Source organism: Mytilus galloprovincialis, chromosome 10 (genome assembly GCF_965363235.1).
Source record: "Mytilus galloprovincialis chromosome 10, xbMytGall1.hap1.1, whole genome shotgun sequence".
NCBI classification, from domain to species: domain Eukaryota; kingdom Metazoa; phylum Mollusca; class Bivalvia; order Mytilida; family Mytilidae; genus Mytilus; species Mytilus galloprovincialis.
In genome coordinates, this window is record NC_134847.1 from 45,360,413 (window position 1) to 45,384,888 (window position 24,476).

The window sequence follows — 24,476 nt, forward strand, 5'->3', positions numbered from 1 at the left end:
ACATTTGACAGCATTTACATTGGTTGTAAATGTTTTATAAGCCGCGGTCTCTCAAAACTTTGCACACGTGTGTAAAGATATATTGCAAATATCAATATTTATCAAAATAACTACAATACTGGAAAGTATTAGTAAATAAAATACATTTCTTTACATACGTGAACGATATCGACAAACGTTTGCAAATATTACATAAACATTTGACTGCATTTACATTGGTTGTAAATGTTTTATAAACCGCGGTCTCTCAAAACTTTGCATACGTCTGTAAAGATATGTTGCAAATATCAATATTTATCAAAATAACTATAATACTGGAAAGAATTAGTAAATAAAATACATTTCTTTACATACATGAACGATATCGACAAACGTTTGCAAATATTACACAAACATTTGGCAGCATTTACATTGGTTGTAAATGTTTTATAAACCGCGGTCTCTCAAAACTTTGCGTACGTCTGTAAAGATATGTCGCAAATATCAATATTTATCAAAATAACTATAATACTGTAAAGTATTAGTAAATAAAATACATTTCTTTACATACATGAACGATATCGACAAACGTTTGCAAATATAACACAAACATTTGTCAGCATTTACATTGGTCGTAAATGTTTTATAAACCGCGGTCTCTCAAAACTGCCCACACCTCTGTAAATCAGTTATGCAAATTTTAAACTTTGCATATATCTCCTATCTTGGAAAGTGCATGCAAATCTATGGCATTTCTTTACATATCTTTGGAGAATGACTAAAGCTATGGAAATAAAATAATTATCTTTAGCATATCTTTGACGACCTCCTAAATAATGTCAAAGGAATAATTCATTTACATATACATTAGCAGGTCCGCAAATATATCTTGCAGAAAAGTAGTTACATTTGTCAAACATTTACATGACTGTCCAAATTGTTGTAAATCTGCCTTTTGGTGTAGTGAAGATTTACGAAAAATGGTTAAAAATTGACTATAAAGGACAATAACTCCTAAAGTGGTCAACTGACCATTATGGTCATGTTGACTTATTTGTAGATCTTACTTTGCTGAACATTTTTGCTGTTTACAGTTTATCTCTATCTATAATAATATTCAAGATAATAACCAAAAACAGCAAAATTTCCTTAAAATTACCATTTCAGGGGCAGCAACCCAACAACCGATTATCCGATTCATCTGAAAATTCCAGGGCAGATAGATGTTGACCTGATGAACAATTTTACCGCTGTCAGATTTGCTCTAAATGCTTTGGTTTTTGAGTTATAAGCCAAAAACTGCATTTTACCCCTATCTTCTATTTTTAGCCATGGCGGCCATCTTGGTTGGTTGGCCGGGTCACCGGACACATTTTTAAACTAGATACCCCAATGATGATTATGGCTAAGTTTGGTTAAATTTGGCCCAGTAGTTTCAGAGGAGAAGATTTTTTTAAAAGATTACTAAGATTTACGAAAAATGGTTAAAAATTGACTATAAAGGGCAATAACTCCTAAAGTGGTCAACTGACCATTTTGGTCATGTTGACTTATTTGTAGATCTTACTTTGCTGAACATTTTTGCTGTTTACAGTTTATCTCTATCTATAATAATATTCAAGATAATAACCAAAAACAGCAAAATTTCCTTAAAATTACCATTTCAGGGCAGCAACCCAACAACGGAATGTCCGATTCATCTGAAAATTTCAGGGCAGATAGATCTTGACCTGATGAACAATTTTACCGCTGTCAGATTTGCTCTAAATGCTTTGGTTTTTGAGTTATAAGCCAAAAACTGCATTTTACCCCTATGTTCTATTTTTAGCCATGGCGGCCATCTTGGTTGGTTGGGCGGGGCACCGGACACATTTTTTAAACTAGATACCCCAATGATGATTGTGGCCAAGTTTGGTTAAATTTGGCCCAGTGGTTTCAGAGGAGAAGATTTTTGTAAAAGTTAACGCAGGACGACGACGGACGACGACAACGACGGACGACGACGGACGCCGGACGCCAAGTGATGAGAAAAGCTCACTTGGCCTTTCGGCCAGGTGAGCTAAAAAGGAAAGTACCCAATCAAATGGCAAAATCAAAAGCTAAAACTCATACTGGTGGATTGAACCTGGTTTTATAGCTAGCTTAACCTCTCACTTGTATGAACGAACTATTACATAACAGTATATTTAATATTGCCATAAAGCGCGAGGTTTCCCTAGCCACAATATTCCTTCCTAGGTACAGGACATTTTAAGAAGAACTGGGTTAAACCTGGTTTTGAGGCTAGCGAGACCTCGCGCTTTATGGCAATGTTAAATATGCTGCTAAAATGACAACAATACAAAACTGACAGGAAAACAGTATAAATAAATGCAAGAACACTCAGGATAGAGAAATACATAAATAAGTAATATCAGAGTACATTTCGACATGTTAACCACAGAATAACAACGAAAACCTAAAATAAATTTAGGACAGTACACAAAAACAGCATTATAGAATAACGAACTGTGCGTCACACAACGGTATAACGTAACCAAAAAACAAATTGGATGTAAATCGAGATTAGGTTTGTCATTATGTTATTTGATGTATTTTATAACAATTATAAGAATATTTTAAAATACAGAATTGTGTTAGTAATGTGTAATTAATAGTATTATCTAACTATGTCGGTTTTTCTTCTAAGTCAAACTGTGTAAAACAAATAAATCCTGTGAATATAGTTGCTTTAAACTGAAATAATAAAAATGAAAGGGGTGAGTAATTATCTTTAATTTTACATACGAATAGAAAATAAAAAAATGGAATTACAACTACAACCGATAAGACAAAAATAAAATATCCGATCAGAATTACAAATAAAACATCATAACTAAATACATGAATGTTGGATGTACAAATATCGAGACACGTCTTATAGCAATGAGAATTCATACTAAGCAAATTATTCATTTTCGGGAATTTGTCACCAGACCAGACGACGTAAATGGCCAACCACAATCTAAAACGTGGTAAAAATGTCCTTACTGGCTTAGTTAGTTTAGACACAGACACGTCGTATGGATCAACCATGATGGTGTCCATAACATTTATGGACTGTCATTTTTTTTATCTTCCTCCTCCTAACTTTGTTAGATTAAGGAGCAAACTCCTGTACATGAACATCCACGAACGAGCATAATAACGTATCAACTGAGATATATAAACACACAATACGATGGTAAGAGGGTATGTTACTGCTGAAAAATGGGAAATTGATAATAGGGAAGTTGAAATATATCCGTTTGTCATATATTTTAGTTTAAGGCGTCCATCTGTGCCAATATTAAGGAGAGAGATCAAGGTATGAAGCAGTCCTTATAGTATCAGTAGTATCCTTATTTAATTTCAAGTTCACTGGGATATATGAGATGTAAGTATTGGCTGAAATGAGGGTTATTCAGTTATAGGACATCATCAATATAATTGAAAGTAAAATTAAAGAATTTCGCAAGGTGCCTTTTATTTTTGTCTTTTAGAAGGTTCTGAATGAATTCTGCTCCAGAAGAGTACAAAAACAAATCGGTCAGTAGGGGTGCACAATAAGTACCCATTGGAATACCGACTGTCTTTTGACAAGTCCATCATTTTGATAATATCATCTGCAGTATATTTTATGTAGAATCAGTGTGTTTTTTTCCACAAAATTAGGATTGTTATAACCCAGAACAAGAAAGTTTTATCTACGATTCCCATTTTTACCAGTGTAACAAATGAAGAGCCCCCTCAATGAAAACAACACTTATAAATTTAAACGCCTTTCTTAATTGATTATGAGTGAATATAGGTACAAATAAAAGAACGACATAAATAAAATACTCTCACCAATAGGTCAAAAAACAGCTACAATTAACATACAAAGACAAATCATGAGAAAAAAGACATAAAAATCTCAAAAGGTACTGAAGAAATTACGTGGAAAACTTAGCACAAGAAGTACAAAGAGCAGCAGTCAATGTCTAAAAGAGTGTTGTATTCAAGATATCAACACAGCTTTGTGGCTCAAATAATGTACAAACAATGCAAGCTAGGGGAATTTATCAAATTATTATGAAAAAGTTGGTCTGATAATCAAGTAATTACTTTAAAACGGTCAAGTAAACATATATTATAAAAAAAACCTCGATATTTTGTTTACAGCTCCCTCACTGAGCTATTAAGTTGGGTATAATTCTACCAATCATTTTGGTATGTTGGATTTTTTATCGTTAGGTTGGATTCTCGATTACAGTAGATGTTGTTAATGTCAGTGAGGTTGTTAAAAAACAAACCGAAAATCAAGAGAAAATTTGCAATAGTAGCTCGTATGTTAATATACAATGTACCAGTAGTTTGTTTAAATATAATTTTATTGTATAATAAAATATTAAACTGCTATACACAAAATGTCTTGTGTGCCTTCATTCCTGCTATTACTAGGCCAGGCATTAATATGTATAACCCCTGACATTTTTTTCCATCTATGATGCATATGATTTCCTATAATTTTAGTGATTATAATTATAATTGATATTACCATGATTACATAATAATATCGGAAAGTTTCAGAAAATGTTCATTATCTCTAATTATACAAATTTACTGTAACACATGCATGCGTAGCTAAACTAGGGATATATAATAGTAAGACTTTCAGTCTAATTCTATTTACAGATAGATGTATAAAATAATGAACTTAGGCAGCAACCATTTGATTTTCTGGGGGGGGGCTATGGTTTTTTTTGGAAAAAAAAGTTTGTTTCCAGGTTTTGGTGAAAAAAATAATTTGTTTTGGACCCTGAGAAAAAAAAATTGTTTGTTTCACCCTCAGCTGCCACTATATGTAATGCTAAAATTGAAAGAAAAAAAATTGTTTTCGGTTTGTCGCTAAAAAAATAGATTGTTCTTCGCCGAAGGCGAATAAAAAAGTTTGCACAGAAAAAAAAACCATAGCCCCCCCCAGAAAATCAAATGGTTGCTGCCTTATTGAAGATAAATTCATAAACATTTGCTATTTGCAAGCCTGGGAAATTGAAAATATTTTATTTATTAAATTGACCTGCTGATAGGTTCATTCGGGCCTGACAGTGGCGGATCCAGGGGATGGGGACGATCAATGCATTTGAATTGGGACATATAGTTGGACCTCCCTTTTTGTCCTGGGGTGGGAATTCCCTCCACCTTTTTAAAACGACTGGATCCAACCCTGGCCTAACCTCTTCTGGGTCTACTATAACACATGTGTTTTATCGTTAATTTTTGTACATATTTACATTTGAGCCAGTCCATGCGAAAAGGTACAAAAACGAAAAATTTACAAAATTCTAAAAAGTGTGCATAATTATTGGTAGTAGACTTGTGATTTATAAAACACATTTACTTTCCCTCATATCATCAAGCTGTGAGCTACACGCACCTGCGAGTGTTGAGACCCCCCCCTTTAGTTTTATCAAGATTTTTTTAGTGAATTATTTCATATATTTCAATCATTTTCAAAGTACAGTTTAAACGGCTTGATATGCCAATTGATAATGTTAACCCCGGTAGCAGTGGGGATAAGGCGCCCGCTTACGATGCGGATATCAATGCAATCAAACCGGGCAACGGTTCGAAACCCGTGCAACTACGGTTGATTTATATAATATTAAATAACTTAACTTAACTTAAACTTCAATTTCTAAAACACAAGATGTCATAGTTTTTGTATTTTCCCTCATGTTTTAATGTTGTCTTACTTTCTTTAAACCTGTAGAACTGACGGAAATTATTGACTTTTGTCTCTGTAGTGTCATACATTTTTATAGTTTCTGGTCGGTATAGCATTAGTCCGGGGAACAAATGATTTTACACTTGCTCAAATACCAAAAATTCAGATATTTCTACGTCTTTTTCTGTTTTAGTTGACAAATTCGGGATAGAATTGACAATCTTATGAATGTTTACATTAATGTAATTTTTTTTCGGATAAAATCGTTTTTCAAAAATACTATAACAAACTTTGATAACGTGTCCTGTAAAGTTTACCAAAAGGACTTTTTGTACCTTTTCGCATGGACTGGCTCATTTACAAATGTCACTGTAAAAATGATTTACTGACTAACTTAGTCACTTATAAGATCTTATAATGCAAGAGTTTCTCCGATTAAAATAACTAAGACTGGTGAACTGGGTTCAATTAAAATTATAATTACATGCAATAGATAATCGATACGACAACATGTACATTTGTATAACTGTCCGAAGTTAACCTTGATCGAAACTTTCATTGCCGAAACAACTAAGGCCGAACTGGTTTCAAGGCCGAAACGGCTTGTTTCCTTTTATTACTTATCTCCCTTCAATAACTTGTTGACGGTCTATCTAAAAAGGTACCAGTGGAAGTATCTTCAATGACTTTTATCATAAACTTAATATAAATCTCCATCCAGTTAACAGTTATCTGAATACTGTACACCAAAATACTAGAGATAATTGGAAAAGTATGAAACAATTTTATAAAGTTTTATGGTAAATCTAGGCCAAAACCAACAGTGCAACAAGTTAAATCAGTCAATTTACAGTATGATGAAGGTTCATAAATTAGGTACGGAAAGTGATTTTTTTTAAATCAACTGATCTTAGACAACTTAACCTCATTTTAAAGGCATTGTGAAGACATTTTCAGAACAGTTTCTCTTTTATCAATACACATAAAAACAAAGAAGAAATAGCAAATTTTCAAAATGGTAATTTTTTACTATTCTGGAAAAACTTTCCTCTCTTTAAAAATAATAAAATATTTTTTTTTAATCATTTGGGTTATAGTTTCGTTTATATTGCTTCTTTTACATCTTGTTAGTCAATTTCAATCCTCAATATTAAGTTTTTTGGTCAAAATAGAAGCATAAAGCATGAAAATGTCAACCACTCTCATGAAATTCTATTGTCCAAAGTCACACAACATGACGATACCTTTATATATTCCTTTTTTCAGAGCATCAGTTGGTATATTGAAAATGTAAAGTAAATCTTTATAAACATTTGAATCTAAAGAAACAAAAAATAAATATAAATATTACTCTTTATATATATACAAATGTGTGTGTTTGTGTGTGTGTATAAAAAAGAAGATGTGGTATGATTGCCAATGAGACAACTCTCCACAAGAGACCAGATGACACAGAAATTAACAACTATAGGTCATCTTACGGCCTTCAACAATGAGCAAAGCCCATACCGCATAGTCAGCTATAAAAGGCCCAGAAATGACTAATGTAAAACAACTCAAACGAGAAAACTAACGGCCTAATTTATGTACAAAATTGAACGAAAAACAAATAATTAACACATCAACAAACGACAACCACTGAATTACAGACTCCTGACTTTGAACAGACACATACATACAGAATGTGGCGGGTTAAACATGTTAGTGGGTGCCCAATCCCCTGACCTTTGACAGTACAACATAAGAATGAACTATAAAAATCAGTTGTACCATGAGAGACGAGAAAAGTTTTGAAATATGTCATCTGTTTTTGTATAGTCATGATAGTTTTAGAATGTTCCCTTTTCATTAACATTCTATTTAATGAAATATTCTTATTCTTATATAGCATGTATAGTGAATGCTATAAATAAAAATAAACAACAACAACAACAACAACGTTTTAACAATTATTCTACCGGACTAAAATACCTGTTGCACTGAGAAATTTCAAACAAAATAATTATGTCAAATCACTGTAAATACTTGTATGTATAAAAGTAAAGTAAATTCATATCTGTATATCAGTTACAATATTTATACAGTGAAATCTGTAAACCAATCTCATTCAGAACTGAAATTCAAAATGCATTGAATGTGAATAGCATTCGAAGTGAACTGCCGCTATAGTCCTATAACATATGACTTCGCATTCTTATTCAATTTTTAACGTTTTTATACTGATATTTTCATTTTTTATTTTTTCTGAATAGGCTTGGGTGGCACATTGATAGTAAAAAAAAATTATCAGAACAGTAAATAGAAATAGTAAATAATGCCCCCGAGGTCATATGTTATAGGACTACTGCCGCTACTGCATGGATTCCTATTCTTTTAGTTGAACATGTTGAAAATACATATATTGATTGTTGTTAAACCACATTATTCAGTATCCTTACTATCTCGTGTGCAATGGCAAGTGGTTGAACTATCTTTAAATCGCAATAAACTGGCTGTATAATGCACAAAAAAAACTATCACTGCTGATTTCCAATCAAAACTAAACCAAAAATTGTCCATGCAAGGAAAATAACTCTGTATACACAAAAAGGAGGGTAATTTATAAAAATTAATTTTGATATGAACACAGCTATCTAGATTTATTTATTGGACCTTATTATTTAATTAATATACTAAACTTAATAAAAAAGTACATTTTATGGCTGTATAATGTTCCCTTGTATTTTTTTGAAACGAATGTAACTTTCAAACCCTTGTTTGTACCTCAAATATTTCATCCTATTCCCGAAAATTATAATATACAGAATCATGAATATTCATATAATATCTATCAAAAGCAATCAGAACCTTCTGAGGTTTAACAAGTTAACAGAAGGCTGTAATCGGAGGTCACCCAAAGATTTTATTTTTACACACATCTGGGAACAATTATTTAGGGTAATTTGGAGTTATCTCCCATTGGTTTGCCATACCTACATAAATAACAAATGGACAAATATGGCCGTATTTTCACCTCAAAAACTACTCTGTGTTCAGACTTTCCTATGCTGTTTTGAAAGTTTTAATGCCTGGCATCCACTAGATATATAAAAGTTTATTGCATTTTGTGTATAAGAAAGATATATAAATCTTTCTTGGTTTTTGATGGGCATTTTTTTTCCTTTCTGCTTAAGGTGTAAAAATAAGCAAACACCTGAATTACTTAGGAAAAAAGGGAAATAAATGCCCATCAAAATCCAAAACAGATTTTATCTTTCTGAAACACGAAATGCATTTAACTTTTTTATATCTATTGGATGCCAGGCATTAAAACTTTTCCAACTTCACAGGTAACAAAAGTCTGTACTCGTTGTCAGAGTAATTTTTGGCATGTAAATACAGCCATATTTGTTCGTTTGTTATGATGAACCTGAACTGATGAAGTCAAACTCAATAAGAAAATAACCCTTTTAATAAGGAGATTAATATTATTGCCAATGAGACAGCTATCTTCCAAAGTTCAATTGAGGTTGATGTATCTGTATGGGTACATGTATGTCATAGCTACCAATTCTGGCTTTTATACATCGGGAGTGAAGGCGCCATCGATTAATTGATGTTTCGCGAGAGCAGCTTTAAAGCCCTCTACACTTGTTGCGCGAACAATAGTGTCTTCTAGATGGTTCCACTTTACTATTGTGGACACAAAGAATGAATTTGAATGTTGAGATGTAAGCAATTAGCAGATAAGGGACAACCATTCGGCCTTCAACATTAAGAGAAAACCAAACTGTATAGTCTGCTATTAGTATTAAACATAAAGTCACTTACAAGATCTTACAACAATAGACCTTTTTTTTAGTAGATGCCTCCACTATCTGGAGCACCACAGGTTATCTGACCACTCCAAAGTTATAACAGCTACATGTATATTGAACAGGAGGTAAATATTGTGGATAGAGGTGGAAATAGTAAAAAGTATGGGAATTTCTGTGCATCAACTGTTCTGTTTCAATGATGTTTTCCTGTATTTTTCAAACCATTTTTACCTCCATTTTTACCCTCCCCTTTTCCAGTAACTGGGAAAAGGCCTATGAAAAAACTAATTGCATGTTTTATAAGAAAACAATTTATGTAAAACAAATATGAATTGATGGACATGAACCATAGAAAACCACTGAACCACAGGCTCCCTGTCACAAGTCAGAAGCCTGACATTATGTTGAGGGCAATCAACCCTACTCTAACCTGGGACAGTGGTGTTACAGCACTACATGTACATAAGAACAAACTATAAAAATCTGTTGAAAAGGGCTTAACCCACCAGATCCGTACAAAGCTAGTTAAATTTTGAACAGGCCAGACGTGGCAGGGTATCAGCCCTCAAAGTAGCCTCTGAAATGAAGTAGCCACATGAAAATTTAGTGGCCAACTCAAAATTCTAGTGACCAGGAAATAATTTTAGGTCGCCTACATTTTTTTTCTAGCTAAAAAAAAAATTTCCCTTGTGAAAAGTAGTAAGTTTTTGTTTTGTGTTTTTATAAATGCTGTAGAGTATAAAAAAATAGTTTTTGGAAAATGACGCAGTCATTGTTCCATAACTGCCGACCTGAACTTCATTACATTTCTCTGCCTACCGCGCTTGGTTTCGTATTTCCTATTTTCCATACAAACTGGAATCTGCTTGTGTTATCATTATGCATCATTGTGTAGTATTAATTCAGCCAGGACCCAGTTTACACTGGTTTTTGCTTGTATTCCACTACACTCGAACAAAGTGTTGCAGTTTGACGGGAACCAGTTTTAAAATTTGTAAACTACAAAACGTAATCGGTTATTGTTCATTCCGTTTTGGTGTTTCATACCGACTTATATGGTTTGAATAAGCTTAAGACCCTTCAAACATTAATGTGATAGGTATATTAAAGATTGTTTTACAAAAGGATTGAACTGTTTTACTTTCAAAGTCGTACTATAGGGATATCTGTCATATACGGATTTCCACTCTCACCGGTTAATTTCTTCTTTTACACGTGCTTTGGAAACTTCCTGTTTAATCGCAAGTTTTAAAATTGTTTTTGAGTGAATTAAACTTATTTTAACAATCATGAAGCGTTCCAGAATCATTTTAAAGCAGTTTCTTCTTCTCTTTGATGATGGAAAATAGGTTTTCTCAAGAAAATACCGCAAACGATCGCAGAGGAATTGAAACGTACAAGTCAAGTCGGCACCTGGTTAAATTGGCATCTAGTCAAATCGGCACCTATTCGACGTCAATTCGGCATCCAATAATATTTGTTATAATATTTTCTATTCAATTAATTAATTACTGTTACCAAGTACATAGTGAATATGTTGTTGTGTATTTTGGTAAACCACGAAACGAAAGTGAATATGTAGTGTATAAAGGTAAACAACGAAGCCCTTACAAAAGCTGTTGTTTTAACAATTAGACAATTTGTGTAATTGTAAAAACAAGTCAATTATTAAAATAAAATGGAAAACTATGAGTCCCTTTCAATAAATCAAACTTTCATGCCAAATAATTAGCAAATTTAAGGTGTTTGTCTTTCAGTAAAGTTTAAACAGCATTAAACCAACAATCCTGTAAAATGCTCAACTGGTTGAAATAATGCAGAAAAATACACAATATCTCATGTATTAGTCCAAATAATTATGACGTCTGGTAAGGCTATTTTATTATTTTTCTGGGACGCCTTCATACGACGTTCGTAGGAAGGCGTCCCAGAAAAAAAATTAACATAGCCTTGCGGTTATAGGAAGGTGTTCCAGAATAAAATTAAAAAGCCTTGCCAGACGTAATAATTATTTGGACTATTCATATATATATATATATCATTAAAAATACACCAAAAAAGTCATTAGTTGAGAAAAATAAATATATACAAAATGTACATGAACACCCAAAAATGTGAAAGTTAGTATTTAACTCTTTTTGCTTAAATACTGAAAAAAATTCTGGCAACCCCTTTCTTATTTTTACCCTATTGCGTAAAACACTGTTAAAAATATATATTTAACATGGGTGACGAATTGACTATATCAGGTGTCGATTTTAACCAGGTGCTGATTTGTCCAGGTGCCAATTTAACTAGGTGCCAGTTTGACTAGAATTCTTTGACAAATGTTTGAAACTATCTGAGTTTCATTAGACCTTTGATAGCAGTAACAAAAAGATTATTTACTTAATATTTTGTGGGAGAAGGGGGTTCAGACTGTATGGTATCAGGTCTGTTTGTGCCCAATACATTTTCGCACCCTACACGTTCGCACATTCACACTCTACTCATTCGCGCCCAATTTTAATTCAAATTCAAGTTGAATAATTGGAAAATCATGGTTGTTGTTTTAAATTGCTTTGGTGTAAATACTGAATGTATTTATAGCTTGGTATGAGTAAAACATTGAAGATTTAAAAGGAAAAAACACAAAAGATAATTGTTTTTAACAGCTTGGTCCCATTGATCTGAAACAACGAAACAATAAAACATAGCAATCCACTAATATAACCAAAACATGATAAAATTTATTCAACACGCAGAAACAAACATAGTCAGAATCTCACTTCATTTTGAAACAAGTCAATGAAACAAGTTATAGCAATACACTAACCAAAACATGATTAAGAGTTATTCAACACAAAATGAAACGTTGACAAAATACCACTTTATTTAGAAAGGATTATTATTATTTTTAGCAATACCTTATCCAAAACATGATTAAGATTTATTCAACACAAAAAAAAATTGCTGTCTCACTTTATTTTGAGACAATGACAACAATTATACTTATAAGAAAACACTTGCTTACAGTGTTATTAAACACAAAACCAATTAAGATTGGGTGCGAACAATGTAGGGTGTGAAAGTGACAGGGGTGAAAATGAGTGGGCGCAAACGTGAATGAAAGCGAACGGACCCAGATTCAGACTATGTACCAGTGAGAAATATACAAGCCTTTCTACGGTATTTATTTGTACAATTCAGCTAGTCTTGACCTATTCATTTGTCTTAAAAAACCAGCCAGTTGTCACCTTCACTTCACACACACACACATATACGAATATCAATTATATGCTCACGATACATGTTGCATTGTTAAACTAATTACGGTATGTGAAAATCAAGACTTGCATAAAAACTATCCCAATATTAGAGACAGTGGCGTCATTTTTCTTCAGAGCTTTCAGCTCTTTGATTATAAATCAACCACATGATTTATTTAATTTATTACATTGTGCATGTTTTATGACAATCTGTGACTTTTAGCGGTAGTCCAAAGCCCCAGTTTAGTAAAATTCTCATCGGACACGTGTAGAAGCACTGGTGATTGCCCCATCAGTCAAGTGAACACCTGAAATCCTTAGCAAAAAAGTAGCCTGTATCCTCAATCCTCAATCTTAGGGCCTTATGGCACAACTGTTCATAACTTATGTTATTGATGAGAACAAGTTACGAAATTATCGCCGATCTTGTTTCATCTGTTCATTGATGAAATCGAGAATGAGGCTCGACCATGTGCTTTCAATAAACACGCTATAAATGCCAAAGGTTTTATTTCTAAGGACACATAATAGTAAAAGTTGTGACTAGGTGCTGAAATAAGATTCGGAGACAGATAAATCTTTGTCATTTCCAAGATCAAGCTTAAATCTAAAAGGCGCTTGAAATAAAATATAAGTTTGTGTTACTGTTAAGTGCTCACACTTTTTTAAAACCCGACTCGGATCAGGGCAAAATTTCTGACAATTTACGGTCGCCAGGTCGTAAATGTTCTAATTGCCCAAATGGCCACCAGTTATGAATGTTTTGTTGCCAATTAGCTTTCAAAATTACCCAGGCAACCATTTCATTAGCTTACATTGAGGTCTGGGTATTTATATATTCCTAATAAAAATAAGACACAATTTACAGATCTGAGAGCAACCACAGTTAGTGACAGGTAGTTCATAGCTAATAACAACTGATAAAAAAATCTTTTTGTCTCATAGTCCAAATGCATTTATTTTGATGTCTTGAAACGCTAATTTAAGTTTTTGATGTGGCGAGGAAGATGTCACAGCAAAATATTAAAGTAGTCTTTAAAGTTGCCTTAATTATTTGGACTACTCCCCTCTTAAAGTCCAATGATTATGACCACCTGCTCAAAGTAATACATTGTATCCTGCAATATATCTCCTAACAACAGGTCAGTAATAGCATTTTTTTGGTGGATAAGACCTTAATTCACATACAATCCACCTTTTGTCCTCATGGTTATACAGTGAGAGACCAATTGGGGTATAAATAAATCTATCAATTTCAACCACAATATTTTAATAAATATTCTAGCATCAATTTTCATATATACAAGCTTTAATGAGTACTTGATGCCATGATTGGTGAGATGTAACTGCTTCTGATTCCTTGTGCTTTAATGTGTGAAGTTTTGGTTAACCTTAATTAGGGGGACAAAAATTTTCAAAGAGATAATCAAACTTACTTCTGGTTTCCTTAAAGTTGCAACTGTTCCAACTTTAAAATGTTTTCTTCCAAGATGACAGCAAGAGACTATAGAACAAGAATAAGATTTTAGAGATGAAAACTAAGAAGAACCATGTGGTTTGTCAATTAGACAGCAAACCAATTACAAAAATATCCAAAAGATTTCTAGAGAGTGAAATACAGTCTTCAACATTAGACAAGTGTACACACAATATGTCCAGAAGTACATTGCCCAGAATGTGTAATAACTGTGACATTAACCACCTCTGATGATTGCTTGAATGGGTGTTTAAAAAATAGAGAAATAATGCTTAAAAATCATTATAGATTACAGAAAAAGGGTTAATGGAAATTTCAAATCTTTATTGTATACATTATGACAATGTTCATGTTGTATACATTATAATGACATGTATAAATAAAAATAGGAAGATCTGCATGTATCATATGTATATGTCTATATAACAGGAATAAACTTTCTCATATATACTGGTACTATAAGTACATTGTAATCCCAATACATCATCTATATATTTAGGGTATTTGTATATTTGTATGTTCTCTGTGAATCACCTAACCTTTCCCACAGGTCACGGTTCAGTAATCAAACTGTTTTTCCAATAGATATAGGTATCTATTGACACAATTTGAACAAGAGCTTCTTCCCTTTTGTCTTCATGTTTGAGGTCAACGTACATAAATTCTTTTAATAGCCTTAAACTTAAAGCTTGCTTGATTTATCACTCTGATCTACATGTAGTCAGAATCTTTTACCAGATTTGTTTGTACTAAATATTTCAATTTGGTTATTCAAATCAGGAAATCAACCAAAATGCAGCCAAGGGAAATAACTCAAATTACGTCACATAAAAGAGGGTTGAAATGGGGATATCTTCATGACATCGGTAAAATTTCTTGCGAAATGACGATAATTTTGGTGTATAATGATAAAATGGACACTTTCTTTTAGACGATAAAAACATCGACTGATTTTGATGAATCACTCAATTTTTTCTCCAAAAATGATGGTAACAATATCTATTTGAGACCTTTGACGAATCACGATAAGGATTTAATGAAGAATCACGAGAAAATTCTAACCAATTTGACGCTAATGGTAGCTGAAAATGACTGTTTGACACCTGACGTTATAAGGCATTACTACCCTCATAAAAAGTCTGAATAATATAACACAATTTTTAAATTTGCATTTTTCCATGAATAAGTATCTAATAAATATAAGAAAATTTGGTATTATGGCCAATGAGACAACTCTCAATCCAAGTTGCAATTTATAAAAGAAAACCATTATAGGTCAAAGAAGGATCCTTGACTCAGAATGAATAGTAAGCTATAGATGGCTACGAAATATGACTAGTGTAAAACCATTTAAACAGGAAAACCAACGGTCTAATCTATGTAAAAAATGTGAAACGAGAAACACTATAAACCACATCAACAAAAGATAACCACTGAACATCAGGTTCCTAACTTAGGACAAGTGCAAACAAATGCAGCATATTTAAAGTTTTGATAGGTACTAACCCAGTGTACTAACCTTAACCCTTACCCGAAACAATAGTGTAACATCACAACATAGAAAGAAATATTCTGTTATCATGGCTATGACAGAGTTTATTTTATAAATTTTGATAAGAAATAAAAAGAATGGGCAAAAAACATTAGATTTTGTTAGTGACTGAACAACATGAACAATGAATCAAATAAAAAAATAGTTTTAAAGTTAGCATCAATGTATTTGCATGGAAATGTTACTTTTTTTCATATTTTAATTGATATATTACAGAAGACATGGAAGAACTTAGAAGAAGAAATTATTGAGGAAGTGAGAAAAAGTCAGTGCTAGCTCAACAAACCTATGAAGGTAAGTCATGCTTTAACCTTAAGTTCTATTATATTATGCCTTTGAAGACTTACTAATAGTTAACATATTTTAATATTTTAACCAATGCTAACTGAAAAGACCTTATTTTGTCATCTGAAGGTAACATGCCTAATGTCTTTATACAGGCCTGACTGTTGCAATGAAAGCAACTGCTCTAATAGAAAAAAAATTGTCATTTAAATTGCAGATACAATGTAGTGTATATTTTTTGATGAAATTTGAAAAATAATTTTTTGGGAAAAACATACTTTTGTTAATTTTCTATACTACATGAACATATTATTAAAATAAAACTGAGAATGGAAATGGGGAATGTGTCAAAGAGACAACAAGTCGACCATAGAGAAGACAACAGCAGAAGGTTGACACAACAGGTCTTCATTGCAGCCAGAAATTCCCGCACCTGGCGGCGTCCTTCAGTTGGCCCCTAAACAAATATATATATTAGTTCAGTGATAATGAACGCCATACTAAACTCCAAATTGTACACAAGAAACTAAAATTAAAAATATTACAAGACTAACAAAGGCCAGAGGTGTATTAAACTGACAGTAAAATACTGGAAATTCAGTGTATAAGGTCCTTTTTTTACAATCTCTCTCTCTATATCCTTTTCTGTTTTTTCCTTCAACTATATTATCTGGCTTTTTTGTTTGTGCAAAAAAGTGGGTTGAGTCAATAAAACCTGAGACACTGATGTAATTACATCAAATTTCTAAATCAATTAAATTCATCAGATAAAAACCACTTCTTATTTAAGAACAATGGATTTTATTCTCTCAGAACATTTTTCCAGTATTAGATAGTTATCTTTAGTTAGGAACTATATAAATCATTGTGTTATTCAATATTTTAATTAAGAATCCTTGAATTTAATAAAATTGAATGAGGTTTGTTTAAATTGATGTTCGCTGATGTAATTGAGTTAAATTACATTGAATTTCTAAATAGATAAAATACATAGAATAAAATCTTATACCAGAATAAGAAAGGCTAATAAAAAGTTTAGTACCACATGTACAAGTATTTGAACCATTCAATATGCAACATCATAGTTAATTGCACAAAAGCAAAAAATATAAATTCAAATCACTTAACCAATTCAAGTTCTTTGAATACAGTTATCTGTGTCAGAAACCTATTATGTGTCAAATATATAATTACAATCCAAATTCAGACCTCCATCAAGTGCAAATATTGTGTCCATTTTTGCCCTTATTGTACAGGGTTGGAACTCTGTGGTCGTATCAGGATGCACTCAGCGAAGCATTTTATTCTTGTTTGAATGGTTTAGCATATAATGTCTGGGCCTACTATAACTGACTATATGGTATGGATTTTATAACTATTAAGGTGGTACCTAACACTACAGGGAGATAACTCTGTAAAGTCAGCTAAACGTTTTAATTACATTGTGTTGTAAAAGGAATATTAAGCTTCTCAATGATCAAAATTGGTGTTTGTCAAACTGCTATATAACCAGTGTAATTTTTCTGACAAAACTGTTGGTTCAAAAGTTTTGAAATTTTTATATTTTTATACGACCGCAAAAATTGAAAATTTTTTGGTCATATATTGGTATCACGTTGGCGTCATCATCTGCGTAGTCGTATGCGTCGTCGTATGAAATTTTAGGAATTTTTTGGGAGTTTTGGTCCCAACATTTTAGGAATTAGGGGCCAAAAAGGGACCAAATAAGCATGTTCTTGGTTTTCGCACTATAACTTTAGTTTAAGTAATTAGAAATCTATGAAATTTTGACACAAGGTTTATGACCACAAAAGGAAGGTTGTGATTGATTTTGAAAGTTTTGGTCCCAACAGTTTAGGAATTAGGGGCAAAAAAAGGGCCCAAATAAGCATTATTCTTGGTTTTCGCACAATAACTTTAGTATAAGAAAATAGAAATCAATGAAATTTAAACACAAGGTTTATTACCACAAATGGAAGGTTGGGTTTGATTTTGGGAGTTGAGGTCCCAACAGTTTAGGAATAAGGGGCCCAAAGGGTTAAAAATTGAACTTTGTTTGATTCATCAAAAATTGAATATTTGGGGTTCTTTGATATTCTAACTGTGTATGTAGATTCTTAATTCTTGGTCCCGTTTTTAAATTGGTCTACATTAAAGTCCAAAGGGTCCAAAATTAAACTTTAGTTTTTGATTTTAACAAAAATTGAATCCTTTGGGTTCTTTGATATGCTGAACCTAAAGATGTACTTAGATTTTTATTATTGACCCAGTTTTCAAGTTGGTCCAAATCGGGGTCCAAAATTAAACTTTGTTTGATTTCATCAAAAATTGAATAATTGGGTTCTTTGATATGCCTAATCTAACTGTGTATGTAGATTCTTAATTTTTGGTCCCGTTTTCAAATTGGTCTACGTTAAAGTCCAAAGGGTCCAAAATTAAACTTTAAGTTTGATTTTAACAAAAATTGAATTCTTGGGCTTTTTTGATATGCTGAATCTAAACATGTACTTAGATTTTTGATTATGGGCCCAGTTTTCAAGTTGGTTCAAATCAGGATCCAAAATTATTATATTAAATATTGTGCAATAGCAAGAAATTTTTCAATTGCACAGTATTCAGCAATAGCAAGAAATCTTCAATTGCACAGTATTGTGCAATAGCAAGAAATTTTCAATTGCACAGTATTGCGCAATAGAAAGAAATCTTCAATTGCACAGTATTGTGCAATAGCAGATATTTTTAATTGCACAGTATTGCGCAATAGCAAGAAATATCTTATTGCAGAATATTGTGCAATTGCAAGAAATTTTCAATTGGAGTTATCTTTCTTTGTCCAGAATAGTAGTTGAATCAACTTAAATCATTGTTTTATACAATATACAATGTATATTCACCAACTGATAAATTAAAACAATCTTTACCATTCAGTGATAACAAGCACTTGATTTTACATTTTAATATTTTATGAGGTATTTAAATGAGTAGTTATTGTTGAAAACTCCATTAGAAATTTGAATTGAGATCAGTTTTGGAAAAAGGGAAAGGGGGATGTGAAAAAAAAAATGGGGATGGGGGGGTTAAATTTTTCTCATTTCAGATTTCATAAATAGAAAGAAAATTTCTTCATACATTTTTTTGAGAGGATTAATATTCAACAGCATAGTGAATTGCTCAAAGGGAAAAAAAATATTTTAAGTTCATTAGACCACATTCATTCTGTGTCAGAAACCTATGCTGTGTCAACTATTTAATCACAATCCAAATTTAGAGCTGAATCCAGCTTGAATGTTGTGTCCATACTTGCCTCAACCATTCTGGGTTCAACCTCTGCGATCGTATAAAGCTGCGCCCTGCGTAACATCTGGTTGTTAAAGGGTCAAAGTAAGTACTTTGACAAAATTTTATGAAAATTAAACGAGCCAAATTAATTTTAGTGCAGGTGTTGGGTACCACCTTAAGGCTGTATAGTAACCTATAGCATTTATCTAAAATAAATCTTATTTTGTACAAAATGTATAAAACTTTGATAGAAATTTTCCTACACAAGTGTTACTTCTCAGAATGGGTTAAGGTCTTAAACCTTTTTAATTTAGTTAAAATAAATTCGTCTTTACAAACATTGACAAAGGAACAGAAGCTCATACAGATTTAATTTAATATCTTTATTGAAAACCTGACTACAAATTAATCAATGAAGAAAATTGTATATAAGAATAATAGATGAACATTTATAAAAACAATGCTGCCATCAACCACAAGAAAAGAAATCGATAATAACGGACCATCTTAACCCAAAACGAGCCTTAAGGAGGAAAAGTACAGTGATAGGAAATTATTTCTCTCTAACAGAATTCATTTGAAATTAAATGCACCCGATTTCGTATTCTTCAAATTCAATCTGATGTTAATCAAACATACAACCCTCGAGATACAACAACTTTTACAGATTACTGGCCATTCCCGATAGTTTGATGAACGAACACATAGTTAAAATTCAACATAGACTAGTGATGTTTATACTTTGTCCTTTACTTTCGGCGACCGAAACATTTTACAGCATTCCTGACGCGATTGGAAGCAGTACCTCTGGCCAAGGGAAGCCAGTCGAATTGCTGATAAAATGTCGTCTATTTTGGGGAAGAAAGTTAACAGAACATTCAGACCACACAACCTATACACAGCCTGACAACTTATTGTATTACTCTTTCCACGATGCAAGAGGACAAACACATGTTGGCAGAATAATTTTAACAAACATTTTCACAACAAAAACATTTTATTTTTAATTTCTTTTTATAATTTATTTACATACTTCCAATGAACTTTCACTTTCACTTTCAGTACGTTGCTATTAATAACGTTACTTACCATTGTAACATTGTGACGTTTAAATTTTAACAACCCGATTTTTTACTTCAACATGATTTTATGTATTGTTTTTATCCTGATGACGGTGCCCTAGGCACCGAAACATGTCGATCAATAAATTTTCTGCAGCAGTCCCTAAAGTGTTGTTGTTATAAGACTCTCTACAATTTATAAAAACAGGTGAATTTCTTATCAATTTTAAACTTTTGTATATATTAACTGGACAGCTTGATTACCCTTGTAGCTTTTAAATTGAATAAAAGGAGTGGTTTTGTAATTTTATTACATCTACATTTTATATTTATCCAATAAGAATATTCTTATTGCTTCGGCACTTACTGACCCAACTCTGTTTATTGGAGATCTTTAGGCATATGCTTAAAAGTAATCATTAAAAATACATAATTAAGTAAGCGAAATTGGTTATTCATATAAAATTGTATACTTATTTGCTTGATTGGTTATATTTTCTTTGAAACTGCAGGGTTTGTGGACTGACTTTTGGTCTTAAGAGTGTCCGAAAAAGAAAAATTATTTAATAATATCATTTCCTTAACATTTAATGTACTGAATTGTATGTATATTTTTTGAAAAATAATAAGTTCCTTATCAATTTAAAAAATAAAATAGGATGATCATGTGACAGTATCAAAAATATTTGATAGGCCAATTTATTTTGTATTAAAAGAGGGTGGTAAAGTGTTATTTTCGTGCAACATGATCGCCATGTTTTTTTTTCACATTCAATGTGTTTTTACTTTTTTTTTTGACGTTCAGTCGTGTAAGACAGGTGCTTCATTCAACGTGTTCTGCTTATCTAATTTTACGTGCATCATGATTTTCAAATAATTATTTTGCGTGTTCGGTATTTTTCAAATAAATTTTAAACACTAGGCAGGGATCGTCAAGAAAAAAATTGATTGAATTTTGTTTTTATACGCCCGTCGTCTTTTAGACGGGACGTATTATGGTATACCGTTGTCCGTCCGTCCGTCCGTCCGTCCGTCCGTCGTCCACACTTCGGACAATAACTCAAAAACACTTTCACCAATTTCCATGAAACTTAAGTTAATTGTTTATATCTATTGACGTAAGCTCCCTTTCGTTTTTTTTAAGCTTGAATCAGAGGGTTATTAATGAGTAAATCAGTTAAAATCTTTCACATGAACTAATTAAGATTTTAAGTTTTGGATTTATGGGGCTTTAATCATAAAAAAGGGGGGATTTTCAACACTTTGGACAATAACTCAAAAAGGCTTTCACCAATGTCCATGAAACTTTGGTGAATTGTTTATATCTATTGATGTAAGCTCCCTTTCAATTTTTATAAATTTCAGATTTTACATTTCCGTGTTTTGAATTTTTATGCTTAAAAAAGGGGGGATTTTCCAATTTTGGGACAATAACTAACACTTTCACAAAATTTTATGCAACTTTGATAAATTGTTTATATCTATTGACATCAGCTCCCTTTCCATTTTTATAAATTTTAGATTTTACGTTTTCTTAAGTATGAATTTTTATACTTAAAAAAGGGGGATTTTATGAAACTTTGGTGAATATATTAATGTAACATCCCTTTTGATTTGTATATATATTTCTAGTTGATCATATAAATTCATTTAAAGCATAAAAGACAAGTTAAAAGAGCAACGGGCGTATCATGCGCTAAAGCGCAGCCCTTTATTGTGATAAGGCGGAAAGGCTTATGATGTTGTTCCTTTATTTGCATTTTAAAAATTCAGAAGATTGTTACATACTTTTTTAAAGGCGTAAATCATTTATACTATAAATGTGTATACTATATAGGGATTATTATGTAAAATCAAAGAGTTTATATATACAAGAGAACAGTGACTCAGTCACAAAAGATTCACATCAAAACCTTTATTTTTTCGTGCAACATTCATGACAGAAATTATTCACGTTCAATGTGAAATGTTGTCTTTTTTCATGTTTTTTTCCATGCAAGCATCCCCTTTACCACCCTCTTAAAGGAGTGGGTCTAAAAAGACCCCTTTTTGACCCCAAAATATAGCAGTTTTACAAAATTGTTAAATTGTAAACTTTAAGCTATTTATTGGAAAGTAGAAAGCTTCTGCTGCATAAATATGGGCTTTTTTTGCCAATACAATGCACATATATCGGATAGTAGCATCATTAAGTCGTGCTAGATTACTGAAAGCTTCACAATCTTAGGATTTTAATTAAATTTTAGACGGTTTCCATCTTAGATGAAAGTGACCACATTTGTGTTCATTCATAATATTGAAATGTAAGTTGTATTTGATGATAATACATAACATATATAAAGGTTGAGGATGAACACGGATGTGGCCACTTTAATTTATGACAAAAACCATTTGAAAAGTGACACTTTTTGGCATATTTGATAGAATTTTCATATTTAAGCTTGAATCAGAGGGTTATTAATGAGTAAAGCAGTTAAAATCTTTCACATGAACTAATTATACCCCCGCTTTAAAAAAGGGGGGGGTATACTGTTTTACCTCTGTCTGTCCGTCCATCAGTCCGTCAGTCCGTCAGTCAGTCCGTCCCATGAAACTTTCGTCACATTTTTCTCAGGAACTACACATCCACCCTTTCTGTAATTTGGTATCAACATTTATATATGTTAGCCATACCGTGTGATGCGTTTTCAGATTCATCACTTGACAACTTCCTGTTTACCGAACACTTGTATGATTTTACACATGATAGCCAAGTTGAAAATTTTCGTCACATTTTTCTCAGGAACTACACATCCACCCTTTCTGTAATTTGGTATCAACATTTATATATGTTAGCCATACCGTGTGATGCGTTTTCAGATTCATCACTTGACAACTTCCTGTTTACCGAACACTTGTATGATTTTACACATGATAGCCAAGTTGAAAATTTTCGTCACATTTTTCTCAGCAACTACAATACAAGGATTTCTGAAATTTGGTTTCAGGATTTATATAAGTCAGCTATACTGTGTGATGCGTTTTCAGATTCATCACTCGACAACTTCCTGTTTACCGAACACTTGTATGATTTTACACATGATAGCCAAGTTGAAAATTTTCGTCACATTTTTCTCAGGAACTACAATACAAGGATTTCTGAAATTTGGTTTCAGGATTTATATAAGTCAGCTATACCGTGTGATGCGTTTTCAGATTCATCACTTGATAACTTCCTGTTTACTGAACACTTGCATATTTTTACACTATTAATATTATCCACTTGCGGCGGAGGTATCATCAGTGAGCAGTAGCTCGCAGTTTCACTTGTTGAATCAACTGAAATAGACCCTTAAGTGTTTAAAAAGTGTCCAAAATCTTTCGTCAGATGATCCTGAAAGTCGTAGGGGCAATAAAACCCTTATTTGGCCCAAAAATTACTGCAAATTTTAAAGTTATCATACATATTCTTAAATAACTGAAAACTTGTCTAAGGTATAAGTAGCACTCCACAGTTAGATGTGTAGTTTCGCATTTTGGCCCCTGTGGATTTTTCAAATATGAGAGCTAGTGTGCAATAAAATTCATTTTTGGATAGCTGAGTATTAAAATAGCCTTTGTATTGGGTTTATATGAACATCAAGATTATGTAATGTATGTAATATAGGCTGTTTTCTGTATGACAGTCCGTATTTGCATGTCCCTACCATACATTGGTCCGGCAATTATTGTAATGTTTTTTTCCAACTTTTTATCGCACAAACTTTGTGATTGGATTTTACGAAAAAATGAGGCGAAAGACACCCATTTTTTATTTAATCATTAGGAAGATTTATGAAAACAGTTTCTAAAAAGGTATCACTCAAAGGCATTGAAATTCTAGTTTGATCCAAATTTTGGGGGGATATGTGACATGTCAACCCCCCTTTTTGCAATATTTTATGGTAAATAAATGCAGAATGTTGCCATGGATACACATAAAAGGAATTAATTTTCACTCTTTTAACTTTTGAAAATCAAATCTATGGAATATACTGATTACATACATATGCACATGTACAACACAAACAGTTAGGTTAATGTATTAGAAA

General features: G+C 32.2%; 1 protein-coding gene across 3 annotated transcripts in view; it reads left to right on the forward strand.

Moving 5' to 3' along the window:
* The first annotated feature begins 6,354 nt into the window (after window positions 1–6,354).
* Window positions 6,355–24,476, forward strand: part of LOC143047635 (cytochrome b5 reductase 4-like) — an 81,870-nt gene continuing 63,748 nt past the window's right edge. Inside the window, exons 1-3 of one of the 3 annotated variants that reach the window (XM_076220803.1) lie at window positions 6,355–6,479; window positions 9,552–9,629; window positions 15,998–16,075. The gene's annotated coding sequence lies outside the window, so the exon portion shown is untranslated. Of the gene's footprint in view, window positions 6,480–9,548; window positions 9,630–15,997; window positions 16,076–24,476 lie in introns of all 3 variants that reach the window. The other 2 variants (XM_076220802.1, XM_076220804.1) reach the window with 2 other exon arrangements.